This window comes from Lepisma saccharinum, chromosome 9 (genome assembly GCF_977018435.1).
Source record: "Lepisma saccharinum chromosome 9, izLepSacc3.1, whole genome shotgun sequence".
Classification (NCBI taxonomy): Eukaryota; Metazoa; Arthropoda; class Insecta; order Zygentoma; family Lepismatidae; genus Lepisma; species Lepisma saccharinum.
Genome location: NC_139237.1, coordinates 92,439,788 through 92,460,638, shown reverse-complemented (window position 1 = coordinate 92,460,638; position 20,851 = coordinate 92,439,788). Strand labels below are relative to the sequence as shown.

General features: G+C 39.9%; 1 protein-coding gene across 2 annotated transcripts in view; it reads left to right on the top strand.

Annotated features, from left to right (window-relative positions):
* LOC145992253 (cytospin-A-like) overlaps nucleotides 1–20,851 on the top strand; it is a 274,095-nt gene that overhangs the window by 63,162 nt on the left and 190,082 nt on the right. For both annotated transcript variants that reach the window (XM_083128616.1, XM_083128617.1), the window contains exon 2: nucleotides 15,426–15,537. The gene's annotated coding sequence lies outside the window, so the exon portion shown is untranslated. The remainder of the gene's footprint in view (nucleotides 1–15,425; nucleotides 15,538–20,851) is intronic.

Below are 20,851 nucleotides of genomic sequence, written 5' to 3'. Positions count from 1 at the left end.
AATATCCAAGGGATCAATAGCATACAAGTGTTATGTGTATGAAAGGAAAATATAAGGTTGACATTACTATTCATTAGAAGACACGGTTCACAAAATCCCCTGAACAAGTGTGGAACAAACGTTTTGCGGGGAGCAAAGAAAGACTGCCAGACCCTAACCCAGGGGGAAAATTTTCCCACCAGTCGCTCACACGGGGGTGAGCCTCCATTGTTAGTTCTCGCGGTCTTTGCTAAAAGGTTTTTTTCCTCTCATCTATAGGGCATTACGCCCTGCCTCTATTATGATTTTTTGAATGGTGCTTAAATTTGTAGTGGTTAGCACGTGTGGCCAATATTTTATTTTGGAAAGTTGCACGCGCCCCGGGATAGTCGAGACTTCAGTGAAAAAACATCTATAATTGTTTACCGAATATAGATAGTTTTACTGGAAAGAGAAATGCCACATATCTCACATTCTATAAATAGGAAGAAATAAGTTATGTATCCGGGAGGGCTACGAAGCGACTGCAAGACTGAATAGCAAAGTTAGCGGGTAAAATGAAAGCTGGATTTTTTATAAGGTACTTTATGATGCTTGGGGGTATATAGACGCTCCCTCTTGTAATCTGATATCAAATTGTTACTTTGGAGTGAAGTGCTAAGAACGGACAGATTGTAGCCAAAGATGGCATCTTTACCTATCAGTATTGTAAGTATTGTAATTATATTTTCAAGTACCTTTTTAGTAACTCAATTCCGCTTTTTATAAATGAAACAAATGGATTCTACACACGAAATTTTTATTTTCTCAAACTAGTCTACTACAAAGTATGTAATACATCAAGCTTTTTCAATTGTTACATATCATTCTACTACAAAGTAGCGTTATACTAACGCTTTTTTATCTCAAATATACATTTGTAAATATTACATTATTGTTTGAGAAAGAGCTCCTCTTTTTTTTAGCTAGTTTTTGGATTGATTGTTGCAAATTGCCTCCCAGAACTCATCCTCTAAAGAACGATCATGAATGTGAGCAGGGTGCGTATGTAAGGCACACGTAGACTCAGGTACATATATTGGTCCCTGGCCACAAAAGTGAAACTTTTTTGACGGGACTTCATTATATCTAAACAAACAGTGGCGTACGGGATTACCGTACAACTCCCTTGTTCGTAATGTCTGTATGGGGGTACCAGAAAAATACACTTTATTATCATTGGTGATAAATTTATTTATGTGGCTTACTCCTTTTTGCTCAGTCCTTGATTTGTTTCCTTGCCACAGATCATTGCATGTATATGCAAAGCTGACCTGAAGATCAGATAGCATTTTGGTATATAATTGCATAACAAGAGTAATATCCAGACTGTCTATTTTTGTTTCAAAGGCTTGTTTATTTCTCACTACTATTCTGTTGTGACTGGATTGAAATAGGCCCCACACGCGTCCTTTGTATTTGTTGATCAACTGCTTCATTTTTTCTTTCTTTATGCACTCAAGATTAAGGCATCTATGATTGCTTTCTTCTTTTTCTCCAAGCTCGCATTCCACACAAGTAGGATGAGGATAGTAAAACACTATTGTCTGGGCCACAGCTTCTACGAGGCACTGCTCATTGATTAGGCTCTCACAGCATCCACACTGTTGATAAAGTCAAGAAAATGCATTTGTAAATTTTTTTCTCACTATGCGGTCATTCTTTTTCAAATCTTTCCCAAAGAAAGATAGAAAGTATTCCATAGTTAGATTTCTGCTGGCATAATAGAGGAACATAATACAGTACAATCCGCACACACTGGACAATGGATTCTGAATAACTGTTCTGTTTATACAGTTCAGTTTAAAAAAACGCTGTCACAGAAGCACTGGGGTTTTCACCAAAACTGTCAAAGTATGTTCCGTGGCAATTCGAATCAATGTACAGGGCAGTCCAATGTATTCCTGGCCCCGAATCTCTGTCTGTATTGATAATCAGGGAAGCTGGAAGCTTGATATTTTTCGGTAACGTATTGTCTGCAAACACTCCAACGAAGCTTTCAGATAGAACACTGACATGGCTATGCTTATGGTATCCATTTTGCAGCCGAATTCAATGAATATAAGTTCTCGTCTGACGACGAGATGCTGCCTTCTTTGTAGTCTGATGACGAGTTGTTCTCGTCTTGGGTTGAGGCACATGCAGGTACAACGTGCTGAATGAAACTGTAGTGGTGTAGAAACTGACCGTACAGGTGTGCGTTTCTCAGAGCACAAGCTATTTTTCTCAGGCGGTGGTTCTTCTCACAGCAGGTATAGGTAGGGAAACTTAGTAGAGCTGATTTAGGGCATCCAAGCTGCTCCAAGTTAATCACAGTGCGTTGAAGTAAGGTAGAAAGGAAATGGCACTTTTCTGCGCCAAAGGAATAAATGCCTGCGGCATTTTCGGTACAGCAGGATAAAATAGTGGACATATTGGTAAAATTCACTTCTCCAGCTTGCCAAGAGAGGCCGTGCACATTTTGAGTTTCCCATAAATTTTCATTTTGTATTCTGATATCGAGATCATCCCATGCGCACGGAGGTTTAAATACCCATGATTGCAAACAATTAGAATCTGGATCCACAACAGCTATTTCTTTCGGAATATATTTTCCATGATTATTCCGAAATCCTATAAAATCAATAACGGCTCTCATATTGTGATCCAACTTTGTGGCTGACACTCACTCAACTGAAGGGATATTTGCTATAATCAAAATATACGTCACAATAAGACCCCCGTGAAATCAGTTTCAATAGTAGGAGAAAGAATAAAGATATACAGAACAGATTATTTTAGAGTTTCTTTGTTATTTATAATTTATATTTTATTGAGGCTTGGTGGGTCCTAGAGCCACTTTATGCATGAGAGAAAGCTTGATGTCAAATAACCCCCAACCTTCTGTCAGAGTATAATATTTGTTACATGGTACATTTTTTGTTTTCAGGAAGACATAAAGCAGGAGTGCCCCTTCTGCGACCTTCAAGGGTTTAGGGGGAAGAAGGACTTAATAGACCATTTATATTTCCATCACCCCCCCTATATTGGAAAAAAAAGAAGACAGCACTCGCGGAGGTCGCACTCGGGAATAACATTTATCCACATATATAAAAAACCATATAATAGTGCGTGAAAAAAACAATATACAAATACGTGTGTGTGTGTGTGTGTGTGTGTGCGTGTGTGTGTGTGTGTGTCTGAGGCTAATTATGTAAATATTTATTTTTACAATATATTTTTTTGAAAAATGATATTTATATTTTGTTTACATCCCGTACGGTAAAGATACATAGTACTCCAATTTTCGGCGTTTCGTGTGAACTGCCTGGTGAGTTTTTTGTTCCTTTTCCGAGACTATCTCGAAATTAGCTTTACGTTTAATTTTTCGAGGGTTTTCAACCACTCTCTTTTCAATTTCTCCTTTAACAAGTTGCTTGAAATAGTCAAAATTAATTTGCAATTGCGTCCTGTAGTTCATGGTAATACCGCGCACTTTAATGACATGTTTCTCATCGGTTGCATCATATTTGTTTTCCATTTTATATGCATAATTCTTGGGGCCACCACCAAGAAAACATGAGATTTCATACGGCTCTTTAATCTCATCGGTCAGTTCACCGAGAAAGGAACCTGTAGGTAACAGCGTTTCACCCTGCTTTTCAACATAGAATACAGAGTCAGTGTCCACATAATGAATAGATTCTTTTACTTGATCCATGAATGAATATAAATGCATTCTTCCATAAGCAGTGATAAATGCTGAGACAAGGACATTGGAAAGCACTAGCGGCGAATTGGCCGTTTCCAGGTCGACAAAGTTTACTAGCAAACATTTTTCAGAAATAGGGACTACATTTTTAATCTCAAATTGCGGATTGAATACAATATCATGGAATTTCTTCTCTGTATTGACAAAAACTGACTTAGTTTTTAATACAGATTCAGAGAATTTACCATAGAGGCTATTAAGGAGTATTTTGGATATGTAACGCAGCCCAGCATTGTATCCAATTTCTTCCTTGACAAGCTGAATACCCTCATGTTCGAAATAATCACGAATATACTTGTCTTTGTCATGTTCTGTACTGCAAGTGGAAGGATATCCTGAGGACTGTTGTTTCAGTCTAAGGAAAGTATCTACGTATTCTCTGAACACATTATCTGATTCTTGTGCTGAAGGAAAATCCCATACTTCATAAATTTTTAGTATTTTGTATCCTTTCTCTACAGCCAACTTGAGTTCTTCTGATACCCAGGTGCCATGTAAGTATCTTTGTTTTTCGGTGTGTGGGCACTCTTCCTGATTCTCACTTTGTGCACATGCACGGCAGAGAGCAAACATTAACTTGCTATTGCATGCCATGCCAAGCACAGGTAAGTATAAATTTTTAGGTGGGAGAACATCGCACTTTACTACGCCGAATATGTTCTCCAGTGGGGGAAACTCGGAAGTGTAAATCACAGGTTTGCCCGTGGGCATCTTTCGCTGTTTCATCATGGCCGGGTACAGGGAAACAACATCTAAAAGTTTCATGCATGAATTCTCGCCATCTTGGCGATCGTATAGAGCCCTGAAAAGTTCAGTACGTCCGCCATTGAAGGCTTGTTTGGGGATAAGCGGGGAGTCAAGCGAGTAGCAGTTCTCACCAATAAATTTGCGTAGTTCCGGGTTGGTTTTGATTTCGTTATGGAACTCACATTCCCATTTTTCAATTACCGTGTACCCCATTTGCTCCAGCAACGCTTTTCTTGCTACTGTGCGTTCGTACCTCTGGTTTAATGTTTCTCCTGTTTCATTAAGGGGTTGATTCCTATTTTCAGGGGAACATAACGGGCATGAATGAAAGTAACATCCCAGAAAACTGTACACAGTTTTAGACTCCTCATGGAGCCCGTCCAGCTTATAACGCCCTACTTTCGCTTCCCCGAGATTGCCAGCATGCCTCAATGTAATATTATTGGAATATTCTATCCATTTCAACCATTTCAACGAAATTAGAGAATAAGTATCCTGCTCCCGGAATCCCATCGGTGGTATCTTGATAAGTGTGTTTTCTTTTAGAAATTTAGCCCTGAATATCAATGAGGCTAAAGATGCAAGTGTGGCACATCTCAGAAAGCATTGAATTCCCGATAATTGTTCAATTAAATTTGAAAATTTAATACACGCAGCTGCAAGGATTTCAACATCACTAATACAATACTGACGCAACTCTTGTTGGAAATCAAATATTTTCCCAGTCTGAACAGTTTCCGCATGCCATTTGCGAATTTCCTCCCGTTCTTTAGTGGACTTGGCGTCCACGTCATAAAAAGAAATATCAGGGTAGGGCCCCACATAATGTTGGTTCTCAGGCGTAGAGAAAAGATAGGGAAAGTCGCCTTTACGCAGTTCATCTCCGAGACCCAGACTTGTAGGCAAGTCTTTTAATTTCATTAACATGAAATTTAATGAATCACGGAAAATGATTTTCTTGCCCACGCTCATTTCAATAATATTACGCCCTCTCATAATTACTGAAGGCATAATATTTTCTTTAGTGATCAAATAGTTCAGCACAAAATGAGAATCGTAACGTCCCGCATTATGTGCAATGCACACAATTTTCTCGAATCCTTCCCTGGGTGTTTGAATATAATGCATAAATTCCTCAATATTGGGGAAAATATGCATACGAGGGCCACACATTTCGCAGAAATCTGCTTCAGTGTCTTTACATGCGTGACAAGCCTGCTTGGCAACAGCCAGATTCACTTCGTGTTTCTGCGCATCTTCCCCTTCAACCAACATACATTCAAAATCATAAAAAACATACAGAAATTTACTGATTGGTTCTACTTTGACTGGGAGAATATAACATTTGTGGGTAGGGTCGACAAAAGCATTACAGCTTTTGCAAAAAAATTCTTCACATTTATGGGGAGTTTTACGCTTTCTCATGTTCACTACTTTACAACAAATTGTGCACTGTTGAATGGATTCACACACACTGGATTTACGCCCTTCCGTACGTAAATGGTTCTGGAAACATTTTCCAGACAGAAACGTACGGTTACATTCTCCACATTTTCGCGGGACAGAGTTAGTATTTTCCTCTAAATGACTACCTTCACATTTGGAACAGTGTAATGTACACTCACTATGTTGATATTTGTTATTATAACCTAATTGGCATTTTGCACAGTAGTATTTTTTCACAAGAAGATTCTGAACTGAATTGACTATGTCAAAGTGTTCGTTATGATACACCAAATTGATTTGTTTAGGGGCGAACGGAGTGGTCCGTATCACCTCATAGTCCCTTTCCCCGTCTTTCATTGCAAAAACAACAATCTGGTACTCTGGCCCCAGCTTATTCTGAAACTTCATAATATCTTCTACTGTACACCCGTTGGAAGGGTCGACGCTTGCTTTATAACACAAACGCATAGCGGCTTCTTTAAATAGATGATCCGTACGTGTAAACGAGCGGATGTTTTGTGTGTCTTTATCGATTTTGGCCTTGGCAAGAGTAATAGCCCGAGGTAAACACAAATTATCATCGTTGTTAATTGCAGTGATAGCCCGTTGCCTTTGATTAGCATTATTCACTGTTAGTAACGGAGCGTATTTTCTGTAGAGAGGGACTTTGCTTTTTCCTCTTCCGCGCCGCGGTTCCACAATATGCGCCGAGCATTTAATGGTATTCCCTACAAAGAAAGACTCGTTGCTATTGAGCACTTTGGCAACATAATGCTGGATAATGTCCACATTTAATGCTGAAAGGCGACGCCAAGGGATATAGATATCCCTGTCGTTACCTCCCGCAGAAATAATCACCCCTACTTGACTCTCCGGTACAACATCATAAAAAACCCTTCTCATCATGAACTTGAACATCGATCTAACAAAAGAATGAGGGTCCCCGACTACCTGCGTTGGGATATCAAAAGAAACCTCCCTGCCTAGCATGGCAAACCGTCTGAAATATCTGTTCCGTTCCCCCGCTATTGAAAAAAGGGGTTCGCCCGAACCAATTTGATTCAATATATTGTGAGCCGTCTCGCAAAACAAAGTCGGATCAGAATATGGATAATCGTAGTAAATAACCACCCTCTCGCAAAAGTTGTAGTAGGCATTAATAATATCTTCTGGAGAAGTGAAAAATCCTAGGTTAAAATGGGTTAAAATAGATTCGGCTGTACTCACCGCACTGCTGTTGGACCTGGAGCTGGAAGCCATTCTTCCCGCGTATGACGAATTCAGAGAAAGTGAAAGAACCTGCAACAATAACAATACACATTGTTAGTGATATTTTCTAATATTTTTGTATAATATTTTTTAAAAAACATCGCCGTGACAAAAGAATGGGTGGAATTCAGAAAGAGAGAAAGTGACAGAACCTGGAACAATAACAATACATATTGTTAGTGTTATTTTCAAAAATAATGCAAAACGCTTAAACTTTGTTTGCATGGCAGTTAAAAAACAACTTGAAATAAAGAATAGTATACAAAAAGAGATACTTACCAAGTTAAAAAGCCTTTAGTTGCACTGCAACAACTCAGTCACGCTAAAAAATCTGTACGACTTTCAAGCCAAACACTTGAGAACTCTCTTGGACCGCTTCGTCTTCCGCTCAATATTTATAGATTCTTAGACAAAAGGACAGTCAATATAAATATTATTTTCATTACTCTTCTCTGATTGGATGAATCATTTATTAAAAACCTTCTCTCATTGGTTAATATTTTCTAGCCTCTACCCAGGACCGTTCGAGCTCCTCAATTATACCAAATATGACTCACCACCGACGCCAAAATGGCCGGAATAGGCCGAAAATGTCTTTTGTACATTAATGGAAAAACCATTAATTCCAAGTTCCCACGTGTGCATAAAGCACCCCTGACTCATATCCGGCAGAAACGCATATATAATATACAACAATAGTGTTAGAATAGTCCGAAAACGAACTCCACAATAGTGTCTTTTGTACCTTAATGGAAAAACCATTAATTCCAAACTCCAACGTCTGTATAAATCATCTGTGACTCATATCCGGCAGAAACGCATATATAATATACAACAAAAGGTTAGCTTAGGTCGAAAACGGAATACATAATAGTATCTTTTGTGCACTAATGGAAAACCATTAATTTCAAACTCACACGTGTGCATGAGTCATCGATGACTCATCTCCTCCTCCACCCCCCGACACGTGTCGCCACGTGGCGCTAGATTAAATAACAATAGCGTCACCCCTCGATAATGAATAAAAAAGCCATTAATGTCAATTAAAGGGTCTATTGTTTGGAGTTATCTCGGATACCATCTACTTGTTCATATTTACGCGCAGTCTTTGAACATGGTTCTCGAGAAGTCGTACCTTCGATATCGGCCACAGTTGGGGTGTGGGATCAGTACCACAACTGGACAGCCGTTACCCCAAAGGCCCACTGATGAGAGGTCGGGTAAACTCTAGAGCCACTTGTTCATAACATCCACTCTCGGGGCATTCCACGTGTTGGACCACACAGCGCAAAAGAATCACGATTGAGGCTTCAAGCTTACTTTCCGAGTTGTGCGTTCGTGTCGTATGAAGACTTTTTTTCGGGTGGCGCTGGATTACCAGATGTGCAGCAGTCCTTGTTGATCGGGGACTATTTTTTGTGTTTGCCGGTCGGGCAGCAGATGTGGAGTGTGAAAGACGTCTCCCCGGTGACGTCAGATGTAGATGTGTCTGACAGCTGGATTTGGTGCAGGGTTACGGAGGAAGAATTAAAAATTTCCCACCAGTTGCTTTCTTGTTATCCAACGGGTCGTGCAACCTATTCGCCGTGGATGTAGAATCAAACAGGTTGGTGGCCGTAGGGAAACTGTATCAATGCACTGCCAGAGAGATTGCGCTTATTATTATCTAGCTTTTTGTTTATTTGTAATGGTAGCAGTTAACTTGTAACGAGGTGTGAGTAACGGTATCTATAATTACAGTAATTTCTTTCTTCAGGTAACGAGTAACGAAAGTAATACTTGACAGTTACTCTTTTGTACGTTTCAACACTATGAAATTGTCGGCTTTAATGTGTTGGTTATCTCTGTCTCCATTCACAGGGTGGAAATGGTCAATACAATCAGTAAAGTCATTTTTTCATCTTTGTAATTTGTCAGCTCGTTTTTAAAAACCCTACTCAATGTGCCTCCACCGAGTATCGAACCCTGAATATGTTGCAGGGTTGTGTTTGTCTTACCGTCCGTCCATTTTATTAGTCAGCACTTTTTTGTGTTCGATGATTAAAAACATAGTGGAGACCAACACTGTACAGCTCATAAAACAACAGAAGAGGAAAGGAAAGGAATGCATGCAGTTTCATTTCAATATCTCCTGCACATTCTTTCTTTTCTTTTTTCTTTTTAAAAAAAGTTGTTTTATTGCCTTACGTAATTTTGTACAATTTCAGTAAAAAATGTGTGTTTGATGGCTGAGGGGATGGTGTAGACCAGTTAATCATTTTTAAATCCAATGAAACCTCACTTTTACTTTTAGGATGATAAGTTATTGACATGTAGTGTAGAAAAAATGTCAGTGTTTGATCAGCTTTTTGTTGTTTAGGTCAGTTAAGTCAGTAATTTTGACCACTTAACTAGTTTCCACCCCTGCTACATGGAAAACGTTATTTCTTTTGTTCACTGTCAAATTTATCCACACACCTACAAAGAGAAAATCACGAAGGGTCAACTTATGGCCAATTTGCCACCAAATGGAAAATCTAGACAAACCCTTGTTGACCCCCAAGTGAATGAGACAGTTTTCAACATAATAACTTCGAGTCTACAAAATTTTATCGTCGTGTATCTTGGCTGATGTCTACAGTCAACATGAACTGACAGGCCGTAGCAATAATTCACTTTTCTGTTATCTTTCATTGTGCGAACCAGAAACGATAGGTCCCTGGAGCTGTACCTTATATTTCACCTTTAACTTTCTCGCTGTCGAATCTTTTCATTGTTTGTATGTTGCCCGAGGAACAGTCGTAGTTTGTAGTCTAGAACCAGGCCTCGTGGCTGGAATTGAAAGAGAGCTCTAACAATTATGAAGATTGACGGTTCGCCTTGGAAAACAAAGAGAGAACCAGCAATCCAGCATTTGTTCGTCAAAGAAACTTCATGGTCAATTGTTGCCCGCGGATGCTGTTCGAGCGAAGCGGTCAGACATAAATTATCGATTGAGTGAACCTTCCTTACTACCAACGAGACCACTCGGGTTTTTGTCCCTGCACTTCCGGTACGATCGTACTTCCCTATTTTATATTTTCGCAGTGGAATTTTCCTTGACTGAGATGAGAGTAGGTGAACAAAATGTCTGTGGAGAGTGAAATTCACTCCTCATCCCTGGGAGACAGTCGTCACCAGTAACGGGGAGATTTGCCCCTCAAAGAAAATGCAAATTGAAAGCATATAGAAGACCTATACCATGTCTTAACTATGTAACAAATACAATTGAGTTGATTGAGTTTGTGTTTGAAAAGTCCACTTTATGCGCACAAAGGCTAATCGGGACTGGATCTACAGTTTAAAGTGGGATCCGAATCACTATGCGCCTCCACCAGGTATCGAACCGGGACCCCTTGATTACATGCCGACGACATTACCACTACGCCATCGGGAAGGCCTACAATTGATAAATCGTTTGTATCCATTAAGCTTTTGATTACCAAGCCCATTTTGCCAGATAAGCTCCCCGTTACCGGGCCAATTTTAAGCAAAATGCAGAGTTTCATTTATGGTACATGACTGTAGATCGGAGGCTAATTGCCCATGACAGACGTGGGATGAACCATAGAATCGGACTATATAAAATTTATGCACATTGATTGTATATATGGATGCAGGGGGGATGGAACCGGAAAATTTCAAAATCTCAGAAAAAATGCCTCTCCGCCCCTCGACAACAAAGTACAGGACATTGTCAAAATTCACATGGAAATGAACGCTGGCATGTCTGGAGCAAGAAAATAATTGCACTATTATGATATGAACAATACAACATGACTTGTACCTCCAAAACGATATGTCTGTACGCCACTGAGCCATTCAGCAAAATGCGCAGTTACCTTGAAACGTCTGTATATTGGAGGCCAATTGCCCTAGACGGATGAATCAAAACGCGGAATAAACCATAGAATCGAACTACATACAATTTATGCACATTGAGTGTGTATATGGATGCGGGGGGAGGGAAGGAACCGGAAAATTCCAAAATTTCTGAAGAAAAATGACCCTTCCCCCTCCGCCCCTGGGCAACAAAGTACAGGACATTGTCAAAATACACGTGGAAATGATCGCAGGCATGTCTGAAAAAGAAAATAATTACACTATTATCATATGAGCAATAGAACACGACTTATAGCCCCCAAACGACATGTCTATGCGCCACTGACTCAGTTTCAAAGGAAGCCGTCATTTTCCCGCCATTCCCCCCCCCCCTTTTATAGAAGAACAAGACGTGGAAGAGTCTTTACGGTGCAGACTATGTGTTAACAATAATATAAAAGAAGAAAATCGCAGTTCCAGCGAAAGAAAGCGACATTATGACGTAAAAACTACGAACATGTCGAAATATCTCGATCGAGATATTTGGTACCCGAGGGGTTACAGGTAAATATCTCGATCGAGATATTTGGTAAACAAGAGGTTAATAGTTCAGCCATCAAAAATTTCCTTGCCGAAAAGTATGTAGCCTTGTGGATTAAAAACAGATACCATTCTGCAACTGACCAACCTCACCGAGTCATACACACACACACACACACACACACTTTTCCTCCCCTCTCTCTTTCTTCTCTCTCTCTTTTCTCTCTATTCTGCAAGCGAGCTCTCTTTCGAGACAACAACAAGCTGTTTTCCACGTAAGTTTCCATGGCATGGTGTTGATATTTTACATGTGTGAAAGAAAGTGTTTACAAGAAACTAGTAGGTTTGGTTAGATGGACGTTAAGTTTGAACTAGGTAATAGAAATTAGATCAAATTTTCTGTGTTAGTTCGATAGCACTTTTCGCGTATGAGCTTGTGCTTTCTTAGAAATTTACCGTAGTAAGTGCTTCTAAATTAAGTGTAAGTGTTATCATAAGATTTAATGGCCTAGATCAGAACCAATGTTCGAAGGGCTGCGACGCCAAGGGTCCCGGGTTCGAATCCCGCTCGGGCTTGGTATAATTGGTAACATATATACAAAATTGCATACCCCCAGAAAACTACTTCCCAAAATGAAAACACAAATACGCCACTGAGTGGGCATCCCCCCGAAGCAAAAAGCTTAATTCGCACAGTGGGGTCACCCATACGAAGTTAACTAAATAAGTATCAACATGGCCTATGTTTTCTTCCTCCTCTTCTTTTGTTTTTGACTTCCCCAAAAACTGAAAAAATGATGTCAACGTGTGTGTAACTTAGAGAATTAAGAAGTTTGTGTTCGTTGCCTATTTTGGTCAACTCAAAAGTGTCGCTAGAAACCTGTTGGAATTCTGTCTTCTCTGACGGACGAGATATGGACACCCTTAAATTAATCAAATTGTTATTACTTTTACCAGATAACTTTAATTATTATTAAAATAATAACAATAACTTATAATTTTTTTGTTATTGTGCTTTTTTGTAATTTTTAGGGTAGTCGCGTCTAGGTAGTAAAAATGCCTGCTGGTAATGCTAAAGTTTATATCTTCTTGTTTATTGTTGTCGCTTTCTAACAACAGAGTTTCTTTAATTCTTATCACTGAAACCGACAACAAGCTGTCATATTTTCTTTGATTTACCCTAGTCTGATTGATTTTAAGCGTAATTTTTTCACATTTTTGCAACAATTTGAAAACGATAAACTCAAATATTTACAAATTGCTGATACTAAGCAGGCCAGCAAACTACGTTTTTATGTGTTAGTGTTGGTGAGGCAGTCGCCGACGGTTGTAGGGACCACGATAACAGCCAGTGAAATCCTTACAACCTAGAACTACATCTAACAAGCTATAATACGTTTGGTTTATCTGTGCTAGAACTGTCAGCTACTGTACAAGATCAGTGCAAGCGAGAGCATTACTTCAGAAGTTTTTAAATCTTTTTATCACTTGGATGAACCAAAAAATGAGATTTTGCATCTTGCTACGCTCGAACGTGGCTAAGGGAAGTCGTGAGGAGAGCGGAATTGATTGGGAAGCCTCCAAATGGGCATTTCATGTAAATGGCGACGGGGGTCAAGTCCGCGTGAAGAACGTGTCTCGGAACGTCGTTATTTACGCCTACGTGTCGTACGCAGCGGGGCTGGGAATCATTCAAGTCGGCGCAACACTCGCCCGGTTGGGCAGGAGTTGATTTATCGTTCCCTAAGTGCCGGGACGGGATTTTTGCTGGGAAATTTGCATGGACGGACGAAGGAAAGCGTCGGAGACAAACCTTGTAAATATACGCCACCTGGTGTTGATGCTGCGAACTAAAATGGACGGTCGAGTCATTGGCGTCGCCAGAATTTCCTGTTGATATAAGATTGACCAAGTATTTTGCATCGCTTTGCTGTCGCTTTTGGCTAATGGCAATGGTGAGTATGAGTGATGATAATAGATGAAGTGACACTCACAAAAATAGCCATGCACATTCCGCGATTCAAACCCGCGACCCAGTCGATAGGGCGTTTGACTGCGACGGAGGACCTCCGGGTTCGATTCCCAGGTTGGATTTTTCCGGCTTTTTTCCAGCATAAAACGCCTCTGGGGCTCAGCCAGCCTGAAATAAATGGGTACCTGGAGGGACTGGGGGTAAAGGCGGTCTTCCTGATCACTTCACCTCCAAAATGGCCGAGATCGAATATTGTGTAGGACTCTACTCTCACATCTCCCTATATGCATATGCCTCATAGTCATGTCATGGCACAAAGTGCACGTGGAACTTTACCATTTATATTTAATGTATATTTTACACTGTAATTTCATTTTATTTTACTTTTGTATACATGTAATTTTTCAAAAGATAAATATGTTCTGAGCGTTCGCATGTGAATTTTCGGGCTCGGGGGCTAGGTTCACATGATCCCACTACGTCATCATGTCGTATGCATCTTACGTAAACACGCAGACGACTCGATCACATGTAATTCTTATAACCTTGGTTCTACATCTACAGCAGTGCTTCAACTGTTTTTGAAACAACAGGCATGATCACTCAATCAACATACACAAAAGTAGCTGGCGTGATCAACCGATGTTCGTGATATTCTACAGCACCATCATGATACTAATGTTTATGTTATTGAACAAACTGAAAGTTGATATAGGTAGGTTACTATTGTGTGCGATAAATTTCAAATATTTTATTTCTTCTGGACATTGATTGAAAAACATAGCCAGATGTCTGACACGCCTGGTACTGCCCTCTGACAAGACCAATGTTGCCAGTACACCTCGTAATTGAAAAAAAACACATTTTTATGAATGTCATCAATCATTAACCCTTTAAATCGTCCTATAATGCACACAATGCGTTAAAATGTGTGGTTCGTTCATCAGTTCGATAAATACCCATGGAGACCATGGATGCACATCGAAAATTATTGCAAGTTGCTCCATAAAGGTCTTTAATGCATGTTTGTTTTTACTTCGTACAAAACTTTTTTACATCATAGTAACTTTTCAGTTCATGTAGAGAATAATTTTCTTGTTTAATGTTTAAAAAACATCTACATAGACAACGTTAATACCCATCGCTTTTTGTACAAAAGCTACGTACGTTCAAAATCTCGGTTGTGTGACTTTTTGGACAACCTGATGGCGATCCAGTTCATTCTTTGTATATTTGATTAAGCTTGTGTCACACGCAGTGGTGTGTTGCATAAGCACTCTGGTATTCAGGGTGCCAAATCGCACGGGACGGGAGGGGGGGAGAGGAGGTTTTCTTCTAACAACAAAGATAAACAGTTTTGAAGTCGAATATACTTTACTGGAACAATATCGAAAACACACGCACAAAGAACGAACAACAAAGAAGGACAATGAAGCTAGCAATCCACAAAACACACAAATTAGTCCGACTTGTTATTTTTTCCATATTTTTCATCGCCTTTCGTCATCTATCTCAAAGTATACAAATATATAAATAAAAAACGTAATAGCATTTAGATGTGAATTTTATACAGGAAACTTTAACGTCTCTTAAATTTTGCCCCTCAGTCACGCAAATCATTGTTCATAGCATTAGTGGTATATTAAAATCTTCAATTTGCAATCGAATTTTACACGAAGGATAGTCGATATAATGTATTGTATATTTTATAATTTATTTAATAATTGACTATGTATATATGTGTGTCTGTCTGCTCCCCCCCACATACACGCCAATCTGCAGTGATTTCGTATACCCTACTGGTATTCATGATCTTAAGTTGTTTTGCTTTCCCTTTTTCAGGGAGTTTGTCTACGACGTGCCAAGGCAGATCGAAACCCATGGTCCAGGCGCAGATCGTATTTCCTGTAACGAGACGCTGCACGAGATCGCGACGTTTCTCCAAGGAAGTCGGGTAAGTCAAAGTACGAATTTCGCGAGTTCGTAGTTTCTGGAAATAACATCGGTCATAGAACCGAATAGGCCTAATTCAAACTGTGTCGAAATAGAGATGGAGACATTATCTTGTAAAACATTGTGTATTTCTTGAAGTCAGCCTACAACCTAATCAGTAACCTCACAGATAAAGCTCAATCAGTAATCACGGGCTATTAGCACTTGTAATCCATCTTCCTTTATCACTCCTATCAAAATTATCACGAACTTTATGACAGCTGTAATTTGTACATGTTTAAGACATTGCACTTTTATTACGAAATTGTAGTATTGAACTGTATTGTATAAATGCGCGTGCGTTTTTAAAAAGATGCCGTAGATTAGGCATCCTTCAAATTTTAGGAAGGATTGTTTCTTAAAAAGTAGGCGAGGGGACTGACTTTCGATAGTTTCTCAAGGGAAAGCATGAAGTAATACGTGAATTAATACATGAATTAATGCATGAATACATGATTTAATACATGAATACGTCCAACAACCTTCAAATTTGGAGGCGGGAAGGAACACGTCCCCGGATCAGATAGTTTGATTTCTCTTCTAGAAGCACTGACTGTCGCGAAAGCATTTTCTTTTATCGCCCTCGAACTCGAAACCCGAACGAAAAGCCATCTTTCCCAGCTCGGGCTGCAAGTCGCCTTACAATTCCAGCCATAACTCGGTGAAAGACCCAACCGTTAAAATTCAAATTTTGAGGCTGCACGGGAGACTTTCCAGGTTGTTGCCAGCTCGGGCTGCAACTTCAGGATAAACTCTCACCGCCCGGTATAATTGACGCCAGGGCCCCCGTTGAGAAACACTTCTTTAGTGCATCAATTGTTCCGTTTTTGATGCATCTTCCTGCATCTTTCTCGATGGTGTAGTTACACATTTAGTCTGAGCTACAGACTTATGCATTTACTTTCCTGTTCGTATGTACGTATATCTACGAAACTGCATGTAGGTATAGAATTGTGCGCAGTATTAGAATCGCGCAAATAAATCAGCAAGGTGTCACACACGAAAATGCGACCAATTGACTTCCAGAAGGACACGACACACCAGAGCTTGTTTATGAAAGGGTCTTGGAACGCGCGTCTACCAAAGTGAACAAATTCCAAATTACGAAGTCTTTGAGTCTTGAAACTTCCGACAAGCATCATTATAATACAATGCGTTTCGGGGGAAAATCTTGGTCGGGGCAACTTGTTAGCCTACGCCTGTCTGCTCCGCTAAGAAGCGTAGCGTCATAAATTTCGTCGTATCTCGTTCGCCCTCGTTTGATTCGTAAACATGTGTTCAGGATAAGGTCACAATGAACGCCGAATTCACGACGTGATTTACCGGCACGGACAGTTGTCTTGTTTTAACATGGTTTTGGCGGTTCATTTTCTTGCTAACATTTTTAGCCGCCGTACCTTCCAAGGTTGTGGCTCCAAGTGAGTGGGTGCCCTGATTCTTGTTAAGCATTGTCAAGCCTATAATCATTGTTTGTTTCCCAATGTAAAGTACGTTAAGGGCGTTGATAAATTGTCAGGATTCTTTACAATTCTGTCAAAATTGTTCAGGACCCAACAGCCTATTGCTGGATCCAGAGAAAAATACAAGGCGTCTGGTCGTTATGGTGCCTGAAAATTTTCATCTCACGCCTGGATTTTTAAGCTCAGTTCTAAAAAAATGTTTTTTAAATGTCTCGAGTTCGCTTACGGAAATTTCCATTGCCTTTATTAATTAACGAGCATATGTAATGAGCCATTCGCGGTTTCACTTTGGTAAAGTCTGTACTGAGACATGCATGGCTTAGGCTTTGAGACGAGCATAATCAGGGACAGGTTACTCGACATAGACAGACAAGAAATAATAGCAGACTGCCAAACAAAGACCTCAATCAGGGAACAGCTAAGAGTAAGAGAATGGGGGAAAGCGAAATATATCCAGGTGGTGGGAAAAAATGAAAGAGGCGCGCTGGCATGGTTCAGATTAGGGGGATGGAAACAACTAAGAAAGAGAAACGAAGCAGGGGAAACGATATGTCCTTTGTGCGATGGGGAGGAGACGGACAAGCATATCCTACTGAATTGCCCTTCTACACGTGACCTAAGGGACAAATGGATGGCAAACTTAACAGACAGGGAGATTATAGAAGTGGTAGACGACAGAATAAAGATAAAGGAAGCGGGGCAGCAAGTGGGGAAATACCTGGGGGAAGTAAGAGAACGGCGGGGGAAAGCTATTAGTGAAGGCAACGAAATGAGTGATCATGCTCCAGACGAGCCATCTTTATAGTGTAAGTGTGTGTAAAGCAAAATGTATGCGTGTTTTGGTGAGAGTGCAAGAAAGGAGAAGTGAGGAGAAAGACTGGAAGAAGACCTTCCGAGGGAGGGGAAGAATGTGTATATAGGGAACAAAGTAAGAGACAGCTTAAACGAAAACTAAGGTAACAAAATAGTGTAGAAAAATCAAAAATATGTAGTGCGTACAGCCTAGGGCTCGCACAAAAAGAAATAAATCTAAAATTAACGAGCACTGTAGGGGAAGGAAGGGTAAAGTAGCCAGTGCGGACAAAGTGGCCATGTGAGTTTTCTTCGCTTACGATAGCGCTTTCGCCACGCGGGAGCCGGGCGAAACAGTCGCCACGGTTGCTGACCTGTCAGTGTTGTCTGTGACTTTGAAGCGGGAGGCTGCACTTTTCTAGATGTGCTCATTTTATTGTTTTTTCGCAAGTCTGATTTTAGCTAAGTGATACAAATTGTTGATTATAGCTAAATAATAGTAAGTTTTATAATTATACGCTCTTGTGCTGTTTGATCAGCGTGAAATAACTTTTTAAATGATGTGTGTTTGAAAACGCTAAGTCATGTAGGTTAGACTTAGACCACAGTTTTTGTAATGGCGTCATTCCGGGCCACGAAACAGACTCAAAAAGCAATGAAGGATGGATTAGATGTTTAAAATGTAAGAGGTGGGCACATGAAGAGTGCGCCGGTTGTGACGAAGAAGATGATGAGTTTGAGTGCGAATTTTGCAAATAGGCCTACGCCCAATCCTTTATTGATAAGACTATTGATTACGAATTACTATTTACTTTATCTTGTAAAGATTTCATACTTAAGGCGAGGAGGGACAATTTCCCCTAGGTCTTTCTCGCTGGGGCAGCTGCTGATCACTGTTGCCAACTTCGCTATTTTGGAGCCAGATCTGGCTCTTTCGTGCACTCGTTTGACTGTTAACTGTGGCACCCGCCCTCCGCCCTCTGCCCCACTATGATGCCACCACTGGTTCCGGCCCATAAATAACAACTTTTGCCATGAGTGTACATTTTGCACGTGACGTGATATTCGTATAGCTATAGGCTGCGTCACCCACCTCTTCTTTCCTCCCCATGTATTTTTATATATAGCGCTGTGGCTAAGATGAAGATGACAATTTTGTTATCCGGCAACCCTTTATTTTCGATTTTTTATTAACATCATTGGATTATTGAGATGGGTGATGCCGCCAAATCTAGGCGGTGAAAACTAAGAATAAATTGCTATCACTTTAAAGCTAACGGTAATAGCAGCACCCCCACCCCTCTGACAACTAAAATTACCCTAGTAGGCACTTTATGCAGCCTTCGTTAATCTAGCTCCTTGAAAGTCCTCTTTAGCTATATTAATGGTGAAATTTAGCTCTATTATGCACATAAGGTTTGGCAACACTGCCAGGATGGCCGTAGGAGGCAAGGAGAAATGCACTAGGCTTATGGGACCATTATTTTTTTTCGTTCTCTCGGGAATATCAAACATCCGATGACGTAGAAAAGTACATGGACGGAAAAAGGACACGTTGAACTATGTCATAGTAGTAGGAAAAGTCGAAACTCCCATTTGATGAGCCGTAACTTGAAGTTGAAGTTGATGTCCCATAAGGAATACGTGGGATTCGGTAAATACTAATTCATCATATTTTTCAAAAATCGTATAAGGCTTAATAATCAACTTAGGAAACCGCTTCCACTTGCCACATGGGGAGAAATTCATACTCTTCATTTCTGGCGGAGATCTTTTTAGTAGCATTGCTCATTCCGACGATATTGGAATAAATGCATGCCTGGTGCGTAATTGTCCCTCTTCGCATTAAGATAATACTTAAAAAACATAATACTTATGCTTAATGTGTATCACTTCAGCTTGTGTTGATTAAATACACTCTCTGAATCAATGTGATTTGTTCATTTACCTATGCAGGTAAAATGGAAAGGGGCTGGCCACTTTACCCAACCTAGGCGGGCAAAGTGGCCACTTCGTACTTTTTTTAAAAAAATAGTAAGGTGTACATTTCTAAACAAGAATTAAAAATAATAAAATAGAAATTGGAAGTAAAGTTATTATACTTACTATTGGTCTATGTTTCTATAACTTTGCTGTTAGAAAGGGTATGATAAGAATTCGTCAAACCTTAGAGTGGCCACTTTACCCTAACTTCCCCTATGTGTTTTTAATGTTTGTGAGTTTTCTGTGTTACGTTCATCTAAGTCATTATAAATTTTTTCACTGTTCCTATCCGTATTTTAAAAACTGCAGTGATATGGTAGAGTCTGTTATGGAATGTATTGGATAGTTATTCATGCTGTTACCAGCTGGGTATCTTTAGGAAGGCCACTCCGGTGCAAGAGGTTTACAGTAGAGCGTCGATTATCCGAACGTCGGTCAACCGAACGACCGCTTAACCGAACTGTGTACTCGCACACTTTCAGATATCTGTAATGAAAAAATTACGTGACTTAGCTGCTCGTAAGCGTGTAGGCTTGCTTAGACAGACCAAAATAAAGGATTTTTTTAAACGTTAATTTTGTGTACTGTGTGTATTGTTCATGCAAAATGCGTATGTAATATGTACATATTTTTGTTTAATAAACTGTACCACATACTATATATTCCTACTAAAGTTGCCTTTGTACGTTACTTTGTAATACATACTTAAAGAGATGCCTGTTTTTATGAATAAATTTACTGTACAGTACTTCTTTTTGGCAAATAAACATGTACAGTTCGATTATCCGAACAAACCAGTTTTCCGAACACCCATGTCCCCCAATTACTTCGGATAATCGACGCTCTACTGTATTTTGTACAATGGGATATATAAGTATTACCAAGCATTACGAAATGAGAGCTTCAACAATTGGAACTGAACGCCAAGCCAGATGCTAAATCGTTGCACTATAACACGTAAAAATCCTTTCCTTAAGAACATGTAAGATGCAAGAGAAAAGTTAATGAAAATAGACATGGACAGTTTGCCGAGCAATACTT